At 40.1% G+C, this 23,166-nt stretch overlaps 1 non-coding gene across 1 annotated transcript; it reads right to left on the bottom strand.

Moving 5' to 3' along the window:
- Nucleotides 1–22,438: 22,438 nt before the first annotated feature.
- LOC121139057 lies at nt 22,439–22,550 on the bottom strand. The gene has a single exon (XR_005875911.1). It is a non-coding gene; the product is annotated as a small nucleolar RNA SNORA76 (small nucleolar RNA).
- Nucleotides 22,551–23,166: the final 616 nt, after the last annotated feature.

The following is a 23,166-nucleotide window of genomic DNA, read 5'->3' as shown; positions in this document are numbered from 1 at the left end:
TGAGAGCCCTGATACCTAGTCCCAAGATGCCAGCTCTAAACACATGTGAGCAATAGGAAATGAATGCAACAGGTGTACTTACAAAATTGTGTGTGTGCACTTATTCAGTAATAAAAATCAAAGAATTATAGGCTGTGTTTGAGAAGGAATAGGTGACAGAACTAGTAATGACTACTACCATAGTGGTTCTGATTCATGAGGCAGCCTACTTCCCTTTTGCAAACCTTTTGTCAATAGGGGAAGCATAAAAAAGGTTGGGGGTCACAGGGGTAGAGTTAGGATAGACAGCAATAAAATAGAACTTTGGCATCCAGGTTGGGGCTGTCCCTGGATCCAATCTCCTGGTTCTTGCCCTCATAGTTTCCCCATAGGAAAAACATCATGGGTGGTTGTTGGGTTGAGAATTACAGTGATAAGAAGTATCAGGACAGGCCTGTAATATAACAAAGACTGTCATTAAAATAGCAGAAAGGGAGAATTGAGAGGATAGGGCACATGGCTTGGGGAGTGACCACCAGGTCATGGATGTCCTTCCAGGATATCTTGAAGCTCCACGAGGGGGTAGCATTTCCTCCATCTCTTCTGTCTCTGACCAGTTAGTGAGGAGCTGGCCATCTTTCTGGTTGGAGATGCATTGTTGGACATTTCTGCCTGGGACCACAATAGGCCGCAGTTGGTCCTATGGAAAAACACAAGTAAAAACCCCTTCCTGTTGTGAGGAGGGATCAGATCCCTTCCATAATCCACCCATGAGAACACACCATTGTACAAGATTTGAGGAGCTGTTCCTGGTTTGTGCCAGTGGAGGAAGGTGGAAACTGTTCGGAGTTCTTGTAGATACTGAATATATTTAGGCTGGCCAGGGCCATTGCCAATTGTATGTTAGGGATGCTCAGTTTTTGCTTTTTAAGATGAGCATTTAGTTTGATGTGCAGTGTTTATTATCCCTTGACCATGGGAATTGTAAGGAACCCTGTGTGGTGGGCAATCCCCATTGTGAGTAGAAGGCCTTGAACTGGGAACTAGTAAAGGTAGAACTATTTTCAGTCTTTAAATTTTAGGGTTAGTGTATTCGAGTCACACTCTTTAACAGTTATGGACTGAGGGACACTGAGAAAACCTGGAAGCAAGGTTCAACTTTGATATATTAAATCAGCACCTTAACCTTTTGTCCAAGGTTTGAAACAGATATATATTAGAATAGAGGTAATGTTAAAAATTTTTCTTTTGTTGAAAATTTTAAATATTGACCAAGAAGGAATTTATTCAGGATCACCATTTGGAAACTTACCAACTGTATGACCTTTAGACTTGTGTTGTTGGGGCTTATATGAACAAAACCAATATGCCACCATGCTTTCCCACGAGGCTTTATTGTTATTTTCTGAGAATTACAACTCCCAGAATTAAAAGAACTTACCTTGTATTTGGACAGGTGGGTCTTACAGATTAACTTAGGGTCTAATCTTCCTCCTGAAGTTGTATTCTGGGTCAAATCCTTGACTTTTTGATGGGTACCAGTTTACATTTGGATCTAATAAGCATCAGCTTGAGGGTGTTCAGAAAGGAATTACCATTTTGTTATTGTATCAATGATGTAAGAACCCACAGTAATTAACAGAAAGCAGAAGAGCCAAAAGCCCTGTGATAATATCTCCTTATTTTTCATAAAGCAGGACAGATGTCCTATTACATTATACAACTATTAGTTAATGACTCTACATGCAGATAACTCTATTTTTTTGTTTATCAATTTGCATTATGAGTAGCCATTTTTCCCTATGTCAGGGAGTTTACTTTTACTTTAACCTTTTTCAGCAGTTGTCATAGGGATAGGAATGATGTATGCTCTTCTAAGCTGCTTCCAGCTGAACTGGGGCATAGGATGTCAGGGCCCAGAAAGGCTGAAAGGTCAGTCAAAGCCTGGGCAATGGGGCATTTATCAGAAGCATCTGATTAGCTGGTCCAAAGGAAAAGTCAGGGAGCAATTACATCACCCGCACTTACTTCAGCAAGCCCAGGGCTCATCAGTTTATAGTCAGGAGGTGTTCCCTGGGTGGTGTCTGTCATCCAAGTAGAAATCTGCTGATATATAGACTAGGGACAGAAGTTAAAACTCAGGAACTTAAGAAAAACCTTATGTTTAGTACTTTTTCATGTAGATCTATTGACAAGTGGTTCTAAACCTTAAGACCTTTTTTAAATTTCTTAAAGTTTATATGAATTTTAATTTACCAAAGGAGATAAGATAAAAATTAGATATATTAGCATTACCATAGTATTAAAATTCACATTATAGAAAGGACAATTGACTGTTGTCAGTAAAACAGCTGAAGTAGACCCATAACTTTGAATTCTAAAAAAGGTATAACATTGGGTTTAAAAGCTTGAACATTGCTATCTCTGTCCAGAGAGCCAGATACAGATTGGACAGTGACGTCTTTAGATCTATGAGAAGCACCTTTAAGTCTATACTTAGAAAACAACCAAAGGAACTTTAAAATGTTGAGCTGTAATTATGACAATAGTAGTCAGCGATTTACCAGAGCTATATTTTAATAGCTTATCAGAACTCCACTGGTTAATGTTAAAACTCTGAACTTTTGAACTCTTAGTATAATAATAGCAGATAGAGGGGGAAATCTGAAACATTTTTTATATACCTCAAGCAATCTTTTCACATCTTTACAAATTGCATCCATCCACATACCTCAAAACACTTTCTCATATACTCACAACTTCTATAACTTGCATTTATACAACTTAAGTAACTTTTTAATGTCCTCAGACATCTACATATACCTCAAAAACCCCTTCTTAGATCCTAAAACATTTTCTTAGATCCTTATAACTTAAGGTTTTGTATCCTCAGACAGTAAATAAACCTCATACCTTTTTTATTTTGATCATTCATCCTAAGAAGCAGGTGGTTGATTCTGACAGCAGCCATAATAAAAAGTGCTCTTTTAAATAAAGTCATAGTAAAAAGTTACATTGAAATCCATTTTGTGACTTTATCTCCTTTTTGGAGTCTGGTGGTAAGACAAACTGTGTCTAGACCCAGAAGTAGCTCTTAGGAAAATGAGGACTAAGACAGCAGCTAAAGTCTTGGTAAAGGATGTGGGTGTTTGGTATTGTTAAACTACCTGTTTTATCAATATTGTATATTATAATTAAATATTCTGTAACATTAAATTTTTTCATAGCCTCATAAATTTAAATATTTTAAAAATCTGTTTCTTAAAATAAATCCAACATATTTTGTAATTAAAATGCTTTGTAAAATTCCAAAATTTTCTCTTAAGATTTAAAATCTCTCAAAAATAAAGCACCCATTTTTAGTTCAAGAGGGAAATAACAGGAGAGAATCATAATCCACATGAGGCAAGAACAAGCTATAATAATGCTAACTATTTAATATTTAATATCTGGTATTTACTTATAAACTATGTTTTTAAAACAAGACAGGAATTATCACAAAAAAACTCATTCTAATATAAAATATCTTGGAGACCTATTGTTGCCACTCCACATGGTCACATTAAATTAAGATTGTTGTAATGTCACATGACATCCATCTTCTCCAACCCAGCAAAAACAGCAAGCAGACACATGGCTACCTAGAGAGGGTGAAGTCGCATGACATCTGCCATCTCCAACCCTAGCAAAAATGTCAACCAGCCCTGTGGCTGCCTAAAGATGGCAGCAAGCCACGTGTTGCTTATATACCAAAATGGAATCATGTCACATGTTTTTTTAAGATTACCTATGCATACAAAACACATGTTACTAGTTTTAAGTTAACTTAAGCCATATCCAATAAAATTAATTTGTAAATCTTGAGTTATAGATGGTTCACACAAACCAAGTCTAAGCTTTGGCTGTTCTACTTCACTCTCAGTGCCAAGGAGAATCAATCTGACACAGGGCATATAGAGGAAGCTTTTAAACATGCTTGAATCTAGTGAAGGGGCGACCAAAACCCAAATCTAGAGCTAGCTTTCCAATAAAATAGAATAGCATAAAACAATTGTAATGTTACCCAAACCAATAAGACATCTAAATTCTTGCTAATTACTATCCAGTTACCAGAGATCTCAGAGGTATATTCTTGAGGTCCAGCCATAAAAGCAGCCATGTAGTGACTGGTAGCTGGTGACAGCAGAGACAACAAAACCATACAACTCATTTCTGTCTCTGCCACACTTAAACAACATTTATGGACACACAGGAATGCACAGGTAAACTTTCTAGTGACACACAGGCAGACCTAAGTTTCTCAAGAAACAAAGGAACAAACTTTTCTGCAGGAAACACACTTTGTTATGATTTATATAGCTTTTATACCATTCCTGACAAGCAACTTACAAATTCGGAGGTAAGAAGAGTTTACAACACAATCTTAAGGTGTTATTTGTGTGTGTGTGTGTGTGTGTGAGAGAGAGAGAGAGAGAGAGAGAGAGAGAGAGAGAGAGAGAGAGAGAGAGAGAGAGAGCAGAATTAAAAGAAATCATAGGGGTAAAAGGTTTTTCAGAGTGGGGAAATAGAACCTTAGACATTAGAGTCTGTGGAAATATAGAAGAACAAGCTTAGGTATAAGAAATTTGGGGACCATTTGCTGTAACGATTTGTGAGAATTTGAAAATCAAGTCTTCCAATTTTGGCCATTGATTTGTATTCAGACCAAGCTGTTAAAATAAAATTGGAGTCCATGGAGGGAGAGAGAGCAGCAAAGTAAAACACAGTGAGATGCAGGACTGCAGGTGGGAACTAAGAGATAGCATATAGCAGCCTAGGGCTTAAGGTGTTGGTCACCCAGCCTGCCACAGGCAGGACAGCAGCTCCTGAGATGGAGAAAAGAGCAGGAGAGGAGACATCCCTGTGGGTGCTGCAGGTTGCAGGAGCTAGATAGGCACATACGTGCCCATGTGGAGCGGAAAGCAAGGCAGAGGGAATGAGCAGATGAAGAGCTGGACTCTAAAATGTGGAACCAGATTTATTCACAGACAAATGGTCTACACATACCTTTCTGATGGTTATATCAGCAGATGCTGCCTGGGAGAGCGTGTGCATTCTGGGCACCATAGCTGGCCTCTCCCCTCTGACTCCCATCTTACAACAAACACAGGGACAGGACATTTACACAGCTTGGAGAGAGAGAGCAGACAGATCCAGGCAGGTCTTGGAGTGAGAAGAAGGAATTAGAGAGTGGAGAAATCTTTCTCAATCCCCCCATCGTTCAGTCTACGGTGAAGGCACCTGGTGGCAGGTGATGACATAACTGCCTCAGCGGCTGACACAGGCTGATGCCACAATGGGAATGCTACAGCAGTTATCAAAAGGTGAGGAAATACAAGGGGCAGCTGGTGGTATTTCCTGTGACAGAGAAAGAATGGAAATGCCAAGGCCAGAGGGAACAGGGCCTTCCTCGCAGCACCACAAGGCATTCTCCAAAGACCTAGATACAAGCCTGCCCACCAATTTGAGAGCGATAGACTATAGAGACTTTTAACTGGTTGCTGCATTACCACGTTTTTATGAGAGCTGAAAGGTTATTGGCTACCCCAGTCTAGCTGTCAGTGTCTGGAAAGAGGGTAGGAGGACCTTTGGCCAATATCACGGAGTCATCTGACCAAAAGGTTTCACTTGTCTACAAGCCATATCCAGTCCCTCGAGAAGGCACAAACCAAAAGGAAAGCAAAGACAGAAAAGGGAGTGACCAATCCTCAGGCCAGGATGGTCAGGCAAAAATGCTGCTTCACTAGTGGATGGAACATACTCCGTGTGTTCCAGGAGTCCCTATTCAAGGGTCAGCTGTGTGTATCCCCTTCCTCAGGGGTTGTTGGGCCCCAGACTACAAGGGCAAAGGGAGTAGAAATGGCAAGCAGAGTTGGAACAATCATGAGCATGGCAGAAAGAACTTCTGGGAGTCACAGAGACCTCTCACTTTATTCTTCCAAGGGTAAGATGTATAAGGATTCTTAGAGTCATGGACAGAAAGGGCTGTCTGGTGATGGCACAGCACCCAGTTATCATACAGGAGAGAAGAAAGAGTGGGTCTTATGGGCTGAGTCCAACCACATTTGCAGGCAGCTCTGTGCAGGGTCATCCTCCAAATATAGTCAGGCATCTGAGTGCTTAGATATTCTCTCAAGATAAGATCAGACAGAGAAGAGGAAGCCTGGCTGAGAGAGGGAGTCCTCAATTTTGCACAGAGCTCAGAGAGCAATCTGGACATGGTGGACCTCTACAACTGCTTAGGTTTAAGGGTTTCTATATTGGGGGGGGTATTTGTTGATATATTTTTAGTTCTATTTTGAATTATAGTTGTATTTGTTTTCTCTCCAGCATATCTTAGTTATGTTTATTACTCTCTTTAGTCCAAAGTATTGCCTCTAGTACTCTCTAAAAGGGGTTGGTTTGATGAACATGAATCTTTTAACATGTTTGATTGTGGGAAGTTTTCTTCCTCCTTCAACTATTGGAAATAGTTTTGCTGGGTTGGCATCTGTGGTCTTTTGGAACATGGGCTGTTATTCTGACTAGTTTTCCCTTACAATGTGATTAACAACTTTTATATTGCAGCTTCCAATATTTCTTTGTTGTGTATATTTAGTGTTTTAACTACAATATGCCATGAGCAGTTGATTTTCTGGTCCTGTCTGCTTGGTGTTCTGTGTGTTTCTTGTCTTTCCTTAGTTTAGGGAAAGTTTTTTTCTGTGATCCTGTTTAAAATCTGGTCTATGCTCTTGACCTGGATTCTTTTCCTTTGTTGTGCCTAAAATTCATAGATTTGATCTTTCCATGATGTCCCACAATTCCTGCATAGTTCTTTCATTTTTCATTTATCATTTTCTTTCACTGAATGATCCTATTCCTCTATGTTATATTTATTCTATCTTCCCCTTGGTCCCTTTCACTTGTAAGGCTTTTCCTAAGTTTTTAATTATATTATTTGGATCTTCAATTTCAACTTGTGTTTTCTGCAGTATTTCTCTTATTGAATTTAGTTTCAGAATACTGTATTTATCTTCATAATTTCTTCTAGAAGTTTGTTTTATTTTATATATTCCCTTGTATCCTCTTTGAATTCCTTGAATTATTTGATTGTGTTTGTAATTGTTCTTTTAATTCTGTGCCCAAGATCAATCCAGGTAATTCCAACTGGAGAAGATTTCTATAAGATTGGTGCTTTTGGGTGAGGGGAACACATGTTGTCTTGGTATTTCATGTTGTTTGTTTTTGCAACAAGACCGAAACATGTAGATTTATTTCATTGGTTTGTGTCTGACATGAGATTCTAACGTACCTATGCTGAACAGAAGTCTGGTTCTGTTATTGTTATTGCCAGATCATGGTTTATTTCAGGTCAAGTAAGAGGAGTAAGCAGGTCAGTCTCTCAGATAGCCAATATTGATTATTGATTGGAGAGACTGGGGTGACTCTAATTAGATGCATGTTGTCTTATGTGGTATGAGACTGCTTATGTGAAGTTCAAGAAATTTCCTGGTGGGACTTCCAGCAAGAGATGCAAATTCCATCTGGACCTACAGGAGCAGCATGGGAGATTGTGAAAGGTGACTGCTCTGGGTCAGAAGTGACAAGAGGGGTAAATGATATGGTTCCTGCTTAGTGCTGTGCCAAGAGGGGTTATAGGGAGGGGTGGTGGTGACAGCTCCTGGTGAGCCTCCTGGATCACATTTATCAAGAAGATGAATGAGGGCCGGGCAGTGGTGCCTCACGCCTTTAATCCCAGCACTCAGGAGGCAGAGGCAGGTGGATCACTGTGAGTTCGAGACCAAGCCTGGTCTACCGAGCAAGTTCCAGGACAGGCTCTAAAATAATACAGAGAAACCCTGTCTCGGAAAAAAAAGAAGGTGAATGAATACAATTCCAATCTGGACTTGGGCCTTGAATGGGGTGACAATGTGAGGGCAAGGAACTGAGTCAGACTCATCAAAAGAGCTTCCAGTCCCATCTGGGACTGGAAGGCCAGCATGGAGAGCTAGGTGGCATAGGGTGAATGTCTGGGTCAGGCTAAGCAAGAGCATGCCAAATTGTTTGACATAAAAATATGAAAGATAAAATCCAAATGTGGTAGTGTACACCTGTAAACCCAGTGCTTGTAAAGTGGAAGAAGGATCTGAAATATAATCCTAACCTTGTCTAAATAGTGAGTTTGAGCCCAACCTGGACTCCATGATACTCTATCTCAAAAAACCAAAATTTATGACAATTGCAAAATTAAAATAAAAATGGAAAATTAGTATATAAAAGTCTACTTTTCCTAATATTTTATTCAGGAAAATATGAGTATGTAAATCTCTAGCAACTGGATAACAATTAAGTAAACTGTGGTATAGCCTCACTAAGGTGCTTGAAGTCTTAGTTGGATCAATAAGACAACTGAAGATCAATGGTATATGAATAAGAAAAGAAGTTAAGGTAAATTTATTGCAGATGTTATGCTTTTATATATAAAAGACTAAAGATACTACAAGGAAACTTCAACAATTTATAAACACTTTCAGAAAAGTAGCAAAGTACAAAATTACCACATGAAACTCAGTGACCTTCCTATACATAAATGAGAAGCATACTGTATTAGCCAGGGTTCCCTGGAGCAATGGTTCTCAACCTTCCTAAATCCGCAGTACTTTAATACAGTTCTTCATGTTGTGATGACTCCCAACCATAAAACTTTTTCTGTTGTGACTTCATAACTGTAGTTATCTGCTGTTATGAATCATTATGCAAATATCTGTGTTTTCTTATGGCCTTAGGCAACCCCTATGAAAAGGACATTCAATCACCTGCAAATGGGTGATGACCCTGGGGTTGATAGCCACTGTTCTAGAGGAACATAACTTTTACCGTGAATGTGTGTGTGTGTGTGTGCATGTGTGTGTGCATGTGTGTGTTATATATATATATATATATATATAGAGAGAGAGAGAGAGAGAGAGAGAGAGAGAGAGAGAGAAGAATAGATACAGATACATAAAGGGGATTTATTAGAATGGCCTACAAGCTGTGGTTCAGGTAGTTCAACAATGGCTGTCAACCAATGGAAGGTCCAAGCGTCCAACAGTTGTTCACTTTACAAGACTGGATGCCTCAAGTGGTCTTCAGCACATGAGAGAATTCTGAAGAAATAGGTTCTAATGCCAGTAAAGGAATGGACTTTCACGTAAGAGTGAGAGTAAGCAGGCAAAGGGCTAAAGCTTCCTCCTTCCATCTCCTTTATTTAAGCTGTCAGCAGAAAGTATGGTCCAGATTAAAGGTGGATCTTGCCACCATGAAAGATTTGTATTAAAGGTGTCTTCCCACTTCAGAAGACCAAAAGTTGGTGTTCCTACTTCATGTAGTCTAATTAAGACATTTAATCCATAACATGTGTACCCAGCCACTTGGGTTTTACTTAATTCCAGGTGTTGTCAAGTTGACAACCCAAAATACGCAGCACATAAACTGAAAAAGAAAACATAGCAACAGTACCTATCATGATGGCCTCAAAAATTATCTGGGGATAACTCTAAAAACACAAGAAAAAGAATTAAATAATAAAAACTTTGTGACATTGAAGAAAGCAATTAATGAAGACACCAGAAGGAAAGATGTCTTATGCTCATTGACCTGGATCAGCAGTTCTTTCTACAGTGACAAATTCCTAAGAGGATGGAACAGGAAACCAAAAACTAGAGACGATGGAGAAGTTGGTGTCAGGGAGTCTTGCACAAGTTCTGTTTATTACGAATCACAACATCTTATATATAGTTTTCAGGGAGAAATGGAATAAAGTCCTCAGAAAACATTCATACAATGGAAAAATGTCATCAGGAAGCTAATCAATCAATGTTACATAAGGGGAATATCAGGTATCACAAACAGAATACACAGCAGCCTTGGGTTTGATAACCATAGCCCCTCAGGGTGAGAAGAATTAAGTTCTTGAGATGAAATCTCAGGTCCCCCAAGGCCCTGGACATGGGTCATTACTGACCTTTCCAAGCATATTTCTGGTTAAAGACAAGAAACTATGTTCGTTCTTTATATATCAGGGCCTTGGACCAGTCTAGCTCCCAAGAGTCATGGATTGGTAGGCTTATATGGTGAAAATGGCCATTCTATCAAAAATCAATCTATAGTTCAGTGCAATCCCTACCAAAATTCTGACACAATCCTTTACAGAAAAGAAAATTTTCAACTTCATATGGAAACACACACACACACAAATAAATACACAATAAAAGAAAACAACAACAAAAAACAGGATAGCTAAAGCAGTCCTAAGTAATAAAAGAACTGCTGGAAGTATCACCACCCACAATCTCAGATTATACTCCAGAGCTATAGCAATAAAAACACCATGGTATTGGTATGTAAACAGACATGTTAATCAATGGCATCTAATTGAGGATCCAGACCTAACTCCATGTATGTACAGACACTCGATTCTTTTAAAATTAATTTTTATTTAAATTAAAAACAACTTTATTTTACATACTAGCCCCAGTTCCCCGTGCCTCCCATCCTCCCATTCTCCCAAACAACCCCCATCCCACTCCCTATCCACTCCTCAGGAAGGGTGAGGTCTCCCATGGAAGATCATCAAAGTCTGTCACATCATTTGAGCAGGACCTAGGCTAGCCCCGTGTATATAGGCTGAGAGAGTATCCCTCCATAGGGAATGGACTCCCAAAGTCCATTCCTGCACTAGTGATAAATACTGGTTTCACTGTTAGAGGCCCCATAGACTTCCCAGGCCTTCCAACTAACACTCTCATTCAGAGGGCCTGGTTGGGTCTTATGATGGTTCTCCAGCTATCAGCTTGGGGTCTCTGAACTCCCACTTGCTCAGGTCAGTTATTTCTGTGTGTTTCCTCAGCATGGTCTTGTCCCCTTTGCTCATCATTCCTCCCTCTCTATAACTGGATTCCAGGAGTTAGGCTCAGTGCTTAGAAGTGAGTCTCTGCTTCTGCTTCTATCATCTACTGGATGAGGGGTCTACAGCTACATTTAAGGGAAGGGCATTTAAGGTAGCCTCTCCACTATTGCTTAGATTCTTAGTTGGGGTCAACCTTGAGGATCCCCAGACATTTTCTTACTACCAGATTTCTCATTAAGCCCATAATGACTCTCCTTCTCTGTTCTTCACCCAACTCGATCTTGCTGATCCCTCATATTCCCCTCTTCCTCCCCTTCCACCTCCTCTTTCTCCTACCTCACTCTCCCCTCCTCCATGCTCCCAATTTATACAGGAGATCTTGTCTTGAAATCTTCTCAGGGTCCATGTACGTCTCCTTAGGGACCTCCTTGTTTGCTAGCTTTTGTGGGGTTTTGGATTGTAGGCTGGTTAGCCTTTGCTCTATGCCCAATATCCACATATGAGTGAATACATGCTTTTATTACTGTGTTTGCGTTACCTCACACAGGATGGTTTCTTCTAATAGCATTCATTTGCCTGCAAATTTCAAGATTTCATTTTTTTCCAATGAGTAGTACTCCATTGTGCAAATGTACCATATGTTCTTCATCCAGCTTCAGTTGAGGGGCATCTAGGTTGCTTCCAGGTTCTGGCTATTACAAATAATGCTGCTATGAGCATAGTTGAACAGATGTCTTAGGGTCCGAATGTGCAACCTTAAGGTATATGGCTAAGAGTGCTATTCCTGGATACTGAGGTAGACTGACTCCCATTGTCCTGAGAAACCACCATACTGATTTACACAGTGGCTGTACAAGTTTGCATTCCTACCAGCAATGGAGGAGCCTTCTACTTTCTCCCCATCCTGTCCAACATATCCTGTCCTTAGTCATTCTGACTAGTGTTAGATACATGACAGAGTTGTTCTGATTTGTATTTCCCTGACGGACAAGGATCTTAAACAATTTCTTAAGTGCTTTTCAGTAATTTAAGATTCCCCTATTGAGAATTCTCTATTTAGATCTGTATCCCAATTTAATTGGATTATTTGGTGTTTTTGGTGACTAGTTTCTTGAGTTGTTTGTATATATATTGGAGTTCAGCCCTCTGTCAGATGTTGGGTTAGTAAATATCCTTTCCCATTTTCTGGACTGCCATTTTGTCTTCTTTTTTATTTTATTTTATTTTTTTATTTGTAAGTTTAAATTTAGATTAGAAACATGGTTGGTTCACAAGTCAGTTCCAGGTCCCTCTCCCTTTCCCTCCCTTCCTCCAGTGCCCTCCCCCCAACTCCCCCATTATCCCCTCACTTCCCCAGGGAGGGTGAAGCCCTCCATGGGGGGTGTCCATAGACAGTCATTTCATCCAGGGCAGGGCCTAGACCCTCCATCCAAGAGTTCAGGGTGAGAGTTCATCTCACATTGTTGGATGGGAGTCCAAAGTCCATGTGTATACTAGGGATGAATAGTGATCTACTGCCCAAGGCTCAATAGATTACCTAAGCCTTCTCACTGACACCCACATTCAGGGGGTCTTGATCTGTCCTATGTTGGCTTCCCAGGCATCAGCCTGTGATTCAAGAGTTAACCCTTGTCAGGTGAGCTGTTTCTGGGGTTAAACCAACCCAGTCTTAATCTCTTTGGTCATCAGTCCTCCCTCTCTATTACTGGCTTTCTTGAGTTCAGCTCAGTACTTAGCCGTGGGAGTCTGCCTCTTCTTCCGTCAGCCACTGAATGAAGTTTCTGTTTCCCAGACTCTCTGGCCATGGGATTGTAGGCTGGCACTCCCCAGATCTATGTCTAAAATCCATATATGAGAGAGTACATGCCATGTTTCTCTTTTTGTGACTGGGTTACCTCACTCAGGATGGTTTCTTCTAGTGTCATCCATTTGCCTGCAAATCTCAGGATTCCATTGTTTTTTTTTTCTGCTGAATAGTACTCCATTGTGTAAATGTACCACATTTTCTCTATCCACCCTTCAGTTGAGGGGCATCTAGGTTGCTTCCAAGTTCTGGCTATTACAAATAATGCTGCTATGAACATAGTGGAACAGACATCTTTGTTGTATGAATGGGCATCTTTTGGATATATGCCTAAGAGGGGAGTTGCTGGGTCTTGTGGTAGGTTTATTCCCATTTTTCTGAGGAATCTCCATACTGATTTCCAAAGTGGCTGAATGAGTTGGCACTCCCACCAGCAATGGAGGAGTGTTCCCCTTTCACCACATCCTCTCCAGCATAAATTGTCATTGGTGTTTTTTGATTTTAGCCATTTTCACAGGAGTGAGATGGTATCTCAGAGTTGTTTTGATTTGCATTTCCTGGATGGCTAAGGATGTTGAGCACTTTCTCAAGTGCCTCTCAGCCATTTTAGACTCCTCTATTGAAAATTCTCTATTTAGTTCTGCAGCCCACTTTTTAATTTGATCCTATGGTGTTTTGGAGACTTGCTTCTTGAGTTCTTTGTAAATTTTGGAGATCATCCCTCTGTCAGATGTGGGGTTAGTGAATATTTTTTCCCATTCTGTGGGCTGCCTTTTTGTCTTGCTGACTGTGTCCTTTGCCTTACAGAAGCTTCCCAGGTCCAGGAGATCCCATTTATTAATTGTTGATCTCACTATCTGTGCTACTGGTGTTATGTTCAGGAAGCTGCCTCCTGTACCAATTTATTCAAGGGTACCACCCAATTTCTCTTCTAAGAGATTCAGTGTGGCTGGATTTATGTTGAGGTCTTTGATCCATTTGGACTTAAGTTTTGTGCAGGATGATAGACATGGTTAGATCCACATTCTTCTACATGCCAGCATCCAGTTATGCAAGCACCATTTGTTGAAGATGCTTTCTTTTTGCCATTGTATATTGTTAGCTTCTTTGTCAACGATCAGATGTTCATACGTGTGTGGATTAATATCAGGGTTTTCAATTCGATTCCATTGGTCTACCTGTCTGTTTTTGTGCTAATAACAAGCTGTTTTCAGGACTATGGCTCTATAATAGAGCTTGAAGTCAGGGATGGTGATGACTCCAGACGTTGCCTTGTTGAAAAGGGTTGTTTTGGCTATCCTGGGTCTTTTGTTTTTTCATACAAAAATTGATTATTGCTCTTTCAAGGTCTTTGAAGAATTGTGCTGGGTTTTAATGGGGATTGCATTGAATCTGTAGATTGCTTTTGGCAAAATTGCCATTTTTATTACATTGATCCTACCTATCCAAGAGCATGGGAGATCTTTCCATTTTCTGAGGGCTTCTTTAATTTCTTTCTTTAAACATTCAAAGTTTTTGCGATACAGGTCTTTCACTTGTTTGGTTAGCGTTACCCCAAGGTATTTTATGTTGTTTGTGGCAATTGTAAAGGGTGATGTTTCTCTGATTTCTTTCTCAGCCCTTTTATCATCTGTATATAGTAGGGCTACTGATTTTCTTGAGTTGATCTTGTAGCCTGCCACTTTGCTGAAGGTGTTAATCAGCTGTAAGAGTTCCCTGGTAGAGTTCTTTGGGTCATTTATGTAAACTAGCAGATCATCTGCAAACAGTGAAAGTTTGACCTCTAACTTCCCAATTTGTATCCCCTTGATCCCCCTTTGTTGTCATATGGCAATGGCTAGAAAATCAAGTACAATGTTGAAAAGGTATGGAGTGGACAGCCTTGTCTTGTTCCTGATTTTAGAGGAATTCTGTTGAGTTTCTGTCCATTTAGTTTGATGTTAGCTGTTGGTTTACTGTATATAGCTTTTATTATGTTTAAGTATGTTCCTGTTATCCCAGATCTCTCCAAGACCTTTATCATGAAGATGTGTTGGATTTTGTCAAAGGCTTTTTCAGCATCTAGTGAGATGATCATGTGATTTTTGTTTTTCAGCTTGTCTATATGGTGGATTACATTGATGGATTTTCGTATGTTGGACCATCCCTGCATCCCTGGGATGAAACCTACTTGATCGTGGTGAATGATTGTTTTGATGTGTTCTTGGATCCCATTTGCCAGTATTTTACTGAGTATTTTTGCATCAATGTTCATGAGAGATATTGGTCTGAAGTTCTCTTTATTAGTTGTGTCTTTGTGTAGCTTGGGGATCAAGTTTATTGAAGCCTCATAGAGAGTTTGGAAAAGACCACTTCTGCTTCTATTGCATGGAATATTTCTGGTAGAGTTCTGCATTGAGGCCATCTGGGCCTGGGCTTTTTTTGGTTGGGAGAATTTGGTTACTGCTTCTATCTCCATAGGGGTTATAGGTCTATTTAAATTGCTTATCTGTTCCTGATTTAATTTTGGCAAGTGATAGCTATCCCCGAAGTCTTCCCTTTCCTTTAAATTTTCGAATTTTGTGGAGCACAGGTTTTCAAAGTATGTCCTGATGATTCTCTGAATTTCCTCAGAGTCTGTTGTTATGTCCCCCTTTTCATTTCTGATTTTGTTAATTTGCATGTTCACTCTCTGCTGTTTGGTAAGTTTGGGCAAATGTTTGTCTATCTTGTTGATTTTCTCAAAGAACCAACTCTTCGTTGAATTGATTCTTTGTATTGTTTTCCTAGTTTCTACTTTATTGATTTCAGCCCTCAATTTGATTATTTCCTGGCATATACTCCTCTTGGGGAGTTTGCTTCTTTGTGTTCTAGGTCTTTCAGCTGTGCTGTTAATTCTCTAGTATAACTATTCTCCAGTTTCTTCATGTGGGCACTTAGTGCTATGAATTTCCCCCATAGCACTGCTGTCAATGTGTCCCATAGGTTTGTGAATGCTGTATCTTCATTCTCATTGAATTCTAGGAAGTATTTAATTTCTTTGTATTCTTCTTTGACCCTGGAATGGTACAGTTGTACAGTTTCCATGAGTTTGTAGGGTTTCTGCAATTTGTGTTGTTGTTGAATTCTAATTTTAACGCATGGTGGTCTGATAAGATTCATGGAGTTATTCCAATTTTTTGTAGCTGCTGAGGTTTGAAATGTTGCCAAGTCTGTGGTCGATTTTTGAGAAGGTTCCATGTGATGATGAGAAGAAGATATATTCTTTTTTATGTAGGTGAAATGTTCTATAGATGTCTGTTAATCCTAGTTGGGTCATTACTTCTATTAGACTAGACCCTTTGCTTCTTTGTTGAGTTTCTGTCTGGTATTCCTGTCTAGTGGTGAGAGTGGTGTGTTGATATCTCCCACTATAAGTGTTTGGGACTTTATATGTGACTTAAATTTTAGTAATGTTTCTGTTACAAACATGGATGCCTTTGTATTTGGGGCATAGATGTTCAGGGTAGACACTTCATATTGGTGGATTTCGCCTGTGATGAGTATGTAATGACCTCCTTCATCTCTTTTGATTGATTTTATTTTAAAGTCTAGTTTGTTAGATATTAGGATTGCTACCCCTGCTTGTTTCTTGGGTCCATTTGATTGGAAAAAATTTTCCCAACCTTTAACTCTCAGGTAATGTCTGTCTTTGAGGGTGAGGTGTGTTTCATGTATGCAGCAGAAGGATGGGTTCTGTCTTCGAATCCATTCTGCTAGCCTGTGGCTTTTTATGGGTGAGTTAAGGCCATTAATGTTGAGGGATGTTAATGACCATTGATTGCTCATTCTTCTTTGATTTGGAATGGTTGGTGGTGGTGGAATTATGTGTGGAATTTCACCCCTTTGTTCTTTTGGCTGTTGTTAGAGTGGTATTCTCTAATGACTATGTTTTTCTGGTTGTAGTTATCTTCCTTGGGTTGGAGTTTTCCTTCCAAAACTTTCTGTAGGGATGGGTTAGTGGATAAGTATTGCTTGAAACTAGTTTTGTCATGGACTATCTTGTTTTCTCCATCTATAGTGATTGAGAGCTTTGCCGGGTATAGTAGTCTTGGTTGGCATCCATGGTCTCTTAGTGTGGGTAGAATATCTATCCAGGACCTTCTGGCTTTCAGAGTTTCCATGGAGAACTCAGGTGTAATTCTGATAGGTTTGCCTTTGTATGCTACTAGGCCTTTTTCCTTAGCTGCTCTTAATATTCTTTTTTTATTCTGTATATTTGGGGTCTTGATTATTATGTGGTGAGGGGACTTTTTTATGTGATAAACTCTATTTGGTATTATGTAAGCTTCTTTTACCTTCATTGGCATGTCTTTCTTAAGGTTGGGAAAGTTTTCTTCTGTGATTTTGTTGAATATGTTTTCTGCCCCTTTGAGGTGGTTTTCTTCTCCTTCTTCTCTACCTATTATTTTTAGGTTTGGTCTTTTCATGGTGTCCCATATTTCATGGATGTTTTGTGTTAGGGATTTGTTGGACTTAAGATTTTCTTTGGTTGATGAATCCATTTCTCCTGGTGTGTCTTCAACACCTGATATTCTTTCTTCCGTCTCTTGTATTCTAATGGTATTGCTTGTATCTGTAGTACCTGACCGATGGCCCAGCTTTTCTATTTCTAGCCTTTCTTCAGATTGTGTTATTTTTTTATTGTCTCTATTTTAGTTTTCAACCCTTGCAGTGTTTGAAGTGTTTCTTGTAATTTTCGGTTTATCTTTCATCCATTTGTTGCATTTTATGAATATTTTGGTTTGTTTTTTCTTTCATTTCTTGCATTTTTTGCTTTGTTTTTTCATCCATTTCTTTGAGGGATTTTCCTATATCCTCTTTTAGGCCTCTATCATTTTCATGAAGGTGTTTTTAAAGTCATTCTCTTCTGCTTCATTTGCATTGGGATGTTGGAGTCTCTAGAATCTGGCAGTGTCATATTTCTTTTTCTGTTGCTGAGTGTGTTTTTGTATTGTCTCTTTCCCATCTCTTCTCCCAGTAGGTGGAGAAAGAGCCCCTTACTGGTCTGGTGGTTAGGGGACCAGAGTTCCCTTTCGGTGGGTGCTAGCAAGTCCAATAATCTGTTAGTTCTTCTATTCCTCGTCCTCATTCTGGTCCCATGGTTGGAGAAGAAGACCGGGAATCTTGGGTGCTTAGTCTCCCACCTGGTCCCCTGGTCCCTTTGCTGGAAGAGAAGACTTAGGATCTGGGGTGCTCCTGCCAGGATGGGAATCTCTGTTGCTATCCCCAGTCACTGGAAGGCAAGCCCGGGATGTGGGGCCTTGCTTACTTGGATCTGCTGGTTTCCTGGTCTTGTTGCTGGAAGAGAAGACCTGGAATCTGGGGTGCTTGGCTCCTGCTGGGTTTGGAAGCTCTGTGAAGTTCCCAGGCAATCCCCAGGCACTGGAATCCTAAATAAATTTTTACTTTAGGAATGGGCTACATATTAGATCCAGCTTGAACAATCTGAGTCTTGCGTCAGAAGTGTTCTGTGTCATCAGCACTATAGGCCTAGCTTCAACATCTGAGAACAAACAAGAATGACATCCATGTCGCACCTGCTGTGTAGCCTGCATCCAAGAATGTAGTGAGGTGGTGGGGATAGATGACACAGAGACCGGTCGGTTGCTTTAAGAAAACTTTATGCTTCCCCAGTCAGCTTAGGAGGAGACCCCAAGTCTGCTTAGGAGAACCTCCCCAAGAAAAAACACTTCCCTTTTTAAGGACTTCTGCCATCCATCTACATACAATTCTTCCCAGACTTCTCACCCTCCTGGCTGGTGGTTTAATCTCCGGCCCCAGAATGGGGGAGACACAGCAGGGAGCAGGAAGAGGCATCTAGCCATATGGGGGATCAAAGTCATGGTGTTTCAGTGAGCAAGCCCTTATCTGAGCCCTATCAAGAGCTTTATAGCACTGAATTGTGTTCAGTAAACATTATCTCGCAGTTGCCTGCTCCCAGGCCGAAGGGGAAGTGGGTTTCTGCTCAAGGTCTGGTGTCCCCACACATCCATATTGTTTTGGGAGTCATTTGAACTCTCCTGACAAACCATACAAAAGGAGGTTTCTTCAGTCTGGCACTGGGGTTTTCATCAGTCTTGTTCTTATGGGGACTGTTGCATGCTCGGTGGCATAACTTTTATAAGTTACTGTCTTAGTTAAATTTTGTATTGCTGTGAAGAGACACCATGATCATGACAACTCTTATAAAAAAGAAACATTTAACAGAGTGTGTCTTGCTTACAGTATCAGAGATTCAGTCCATTATCATCATGGTGAGGTGTATGATGGTATGCAGGCAGATGCATTGGAGCTGAGAGTCCTACATCTTTCAGGCAACAGGAAATCAACTGAAACACTGGGTGATAACCTGAGTACAGTAAACATCAAAGTCTGCCCCCAGAAGAACATACTTCCTGCAACAAGGCTATACCCACTCCAAAATTCTACTCCTCCTAATAGTGCCACTCCCTATGAGATTATGGGGGCCAATTATATACAGTATACCACATTCCTTTCCCTGGCCTTCATAAGCTTATAACAATATCATAATGCAAAATGCATTTATTCTAACTTCAAAAGTCCCCATAGCCTCTCTCAGTCTCAACAATGTTTTAAAATCCAAACATCAAAGTCCCCTCTGAGATTCATGTAATCTCTTAACTGTAACCACCTGTAAATATTTCTACTCCCTGTTAGAAGCTTTTCTTGACAAGTATCCACTGGTCTGTTACCTCTAACCTCTTGGATTCTCGAAGGCAAGTCAGGCTTCAACTTCACAACTTCATGCAATGGCCTCTCCACTAGGCCTCCATTCAGGGACATCCCTGACACATGCCTGGCCTGGGCAGTTTCATTCCACAGCTTCTTTCTTCCTTCCTTACCTCTAAACCCAGAACCACATGGCTGAAGCTGCCAAGTTCTGCTGTTCTCTGGGGCTTGCACATGGCCCCCTATTCAATTACATCTTCACCAGATTTGTTTTTGATTGTTACCTTTACTGCCTAAGCTTGGCTGTCCTTGAACTTGCTCCGTAGTCCAGGCTGGCCTCAAACTCAGGGATCCACAAGTCGTTGCTGTCCCAGTGCTGGAATTAAAGGTGTGCCCACTCCATACCCAACTCTAAGCATTTCTTTAATTCCTTTTCACAAGTTGGATGTGATCTTTCCCTGAGGTCACCACTCCCTTTAATCCATTTCTTAATAAGTTTATCTCCTTGGACACAGGACTTAGCTCTTTTCCACTTCCTGGTATCCCTTTTCTCAATCTGTAAATTTTGTATTTTACCATGCTCACCTTGCTCCTTTTCATTATAAATCTTCATTGGAGTTACCTCTAATAACCACACATCAGAATCTATACTATGCTGTTTTAAGATTTCCTCTGTTAACGGAATTATTCCACAACTCTTCACTTTAGTCTCAGGCAGACTCTTCAGACAAAGGCAAAAATCAGCCTCTTTCTTCACCAAAATATCACAAGAATGATTTCTAGGCAACCCACTAAAATTCTTCTCTGATACTTCTTGAGCCAGCCTCCCACAGTTCAAATCACTTTTAGCACCTCTGTCTTCCATGCTTCTACTAGTATGGCCCATCAATCAGTGCTGAAAGCAATCCACTGATTTTCCAGTCCAAACTATTCAATTTGAGAGTAGGGGAAGACACAGGATGAACTTGGGTGAGAGAAAATGGGAGAGGCTGGAGTGAAGAAAAGGGAGAGTGGAATAATGTGATTATGTCCTAATTAAAATATATTCTTAAAATAAATGAATAGCAATGTTATAAGATTTTATCAGACACAGGGGTATGGGGAAATTACAGTTGGGGATGAGGGATAACCCAAAAGAAGGGTTCAAAAAAAGGAAAACATGTAGAAGCCTACTATCTCACTAGCTAACTAAAATACATTTGGAGAGTGGCAGAATACATGTGATATAAAAGGGGGAGGAATACTGTGGCTAAAATCTTAAGCAGGAATTGAGGTGGAGAGACTGAGGAGAGAAGGCAGTACTGTGTGGATTAACTAGAAATAAGGGTGTATGAAAAAGACTTATTGAAACCCACTAGTCAGTAAATTAATTTCAAAATATAACTGTTAAAAAAGAGTTCAAATGGAGGTTCCCTGCATGAGTGCCCAAAACCACTCCCAGAAGACATTGGCATGTAGGCATGTGCCTTAATTAAAGTTTCTATTGCTGTGAAGAGACACCATGACTACAGCAACTCTCACAAAAGAAAACATTTAACTGAGGTGGCAGTTTGCAGTCTCAGAGGTTTAGCCTAGTATCATCATGATAGGAAACATGGCAACATGCAGGTAGACATGGTGCTGGAGAAGGAGCTGCTACATGCTGCGATACAGGCAACAGGAAGTAGACTGTCTCACTGGGAGTGACTTGAGCATGGGAGACCTTGAAGGGTATATTGGAACCTACCCTTCTTTCTTTTCTCTGCTTCCTGAGCCCTATTGGGTAAGTCTTCCTCACCACATAGTCAGCCATAATGTCCTGCTTTATTTTACCACAGGCTAAAAAGCAGAGGATCAAGTGATCCTGGACTAAAACTCCAAAATTATGAACCAAGAGAAACCTCTAGTTTTTTATAAGTTGATGTAGTTAAGGTATTTTATTATAAGATATATAAAATATTATAAATATAAAAAGTTATCATAAAATATATATAAAACTTTAGAAAGTCACCAAGCCACATTCAAGCAAATCAATAGAATCTGCCATAATCCTCACTACATGAGCTCATCATTCCCTCTTTCATATCCATACTGAAGTGTCCTGATAACTTACCACATTCATGACAATTAGTGGCTCTCATAACTACTTCACCTACCAAGCTAAGTCAAGCAGAACTGCCTACTAGGTTTTGGTCCCCCTGGTTCTAACAGAGGCCTGGTATAGTTAGACTGTTTGCAAAAGAATAGATGGATGAAGGCACAATTACATGGATATCAGGTTCTATGTGCAGAAATTTCATTTATGATTAATTTCTTAGAATTATTTTTATTAATTAAATTTGTCCATTTATTTTACATTCTGACCACAGTTTCCCCTCCCTCCTCCCCTCCCATTCCCAATCCCCAATCTAGTCTCTGCCACCCCACCACCAATCCATTCTTCCTCTGTTTCTGATCAGAAAGGGGCAGGCCTCCCATGGGGTTTAGTAAAGCATGGTACATCAAGTTGAGGTAGGATTAAGCTCTTCCCTTGTATTTAGGCTGGGCAAGGCCATTCAGCTTGAGGAATAGGCTCCCCAAAGCAGCTAAAACATTAGGGACAGACCCTGCTCCCACTGCTAGGAGTGGGAGAATTATTTTGTTTTTAAGCATTGTTTTTATTAAATGTATTCTTGAATAAATTTTATTAAATGTACATAATGTACTCTGGTTACTCTCATTCCCCAACCTTCTGTATTCTGTCTCCCCCCCCCTTGAAGCCTCTCCCTGCTAGAAGTTTCTTTTTCACATCCGTATCTTCTTGTTCAGTCTTGTGGCCCACTGAGCTTCACAGGGTTGTCTGTGTGCAGCTCCTCCAGTAGCATCTCACTTATGTTCCAGGGTCTGAATGGAATGCAGTGACAGAACTGCCTTAGCTTCACCGAAAGGGTGTGTGTGTGTGTGTGTGTGTGTGCAGTTAATGAGACTTGCCTTTGTAAATAACCCTTCTGAGTGGTTCTGCTTCTGTTACACATGGATATTATTTCAGTAACTAATTTATTTGTGGTGTTTTCCTGGCCTGTAGCTGGCAATGGGCAGGAGGTCCCAGTTAGGCACTAGCAATTACTATGGTGCTGCAACTTAACCCAGGCATCACAAAGAAGGGTGCCAGAGGCTCAAAGGCAGCACATCAGTAACTAATTTCTAACTAAACTGTTAGATGACATAAATCACAAGGTCTCCTGGGCTCTAGAATTCTTGGAACTTGAGTCACAGTATTGTGCCTGGAGGAGTGAACTTTTCTTGAATGATTAAAAAGTTTTCTAGACATGTTGACTGTTTTCCACAACACTGGGCTCTAGAACAGGAAACGTACTATTTTTATTCCCCTTATGTTCCTACATTAGTTTCAAGAACTCATTGTACATTTAATGAAGAAGTGTTAATTATGTGAGTAAGGATTGTGTTTCTCCTCTCAGTTATATCATTTGAACTTAATTAAGAATGGTACAGAGGCCTGCTTCTTAGGACATTTACATACTGTGTTTAGTTTAATGAGTTCTGAATCTGTTCCATGAAGTCAGAGTATTACAGAATCACCAAATTGAATTCTGGATGTGTTTAAAACTTAATAATTTGGGATAAGACCCATGAGGCTTAGTTTTCTAATCTGTTTAGGTATGAGCTTCTAGTGCACTTGTAATTACTAGGAATCCTAACTTGGCAGTGGTACTGCGCTGACACTGATTTTATTTTTAATTTATCACCATGAAATTGTGACCGAAATTTTCATACATATTTATAT

Source organism: Mesocricetus auratus, unplaced genomic scaffold (assembly GCF_017639785.1).
Source record: "Mesocricetus auratus isolate SY011 unplaced genomic scaffold, BCM_Maur_2.0 Super-Scaffold_6730, whole genome shotgun sequence".
Lineage (NCBI taxonomy): Eukaryota > Metazoa > Chordata > Mammalia > Rodentia > Cricetidae > Mesocricetus > Mesocricetus auratus.
Note: the sequence above shows the minus strand (reverse complement) of the source record. Positions and strands in the feature narration are given on the sequence as shown.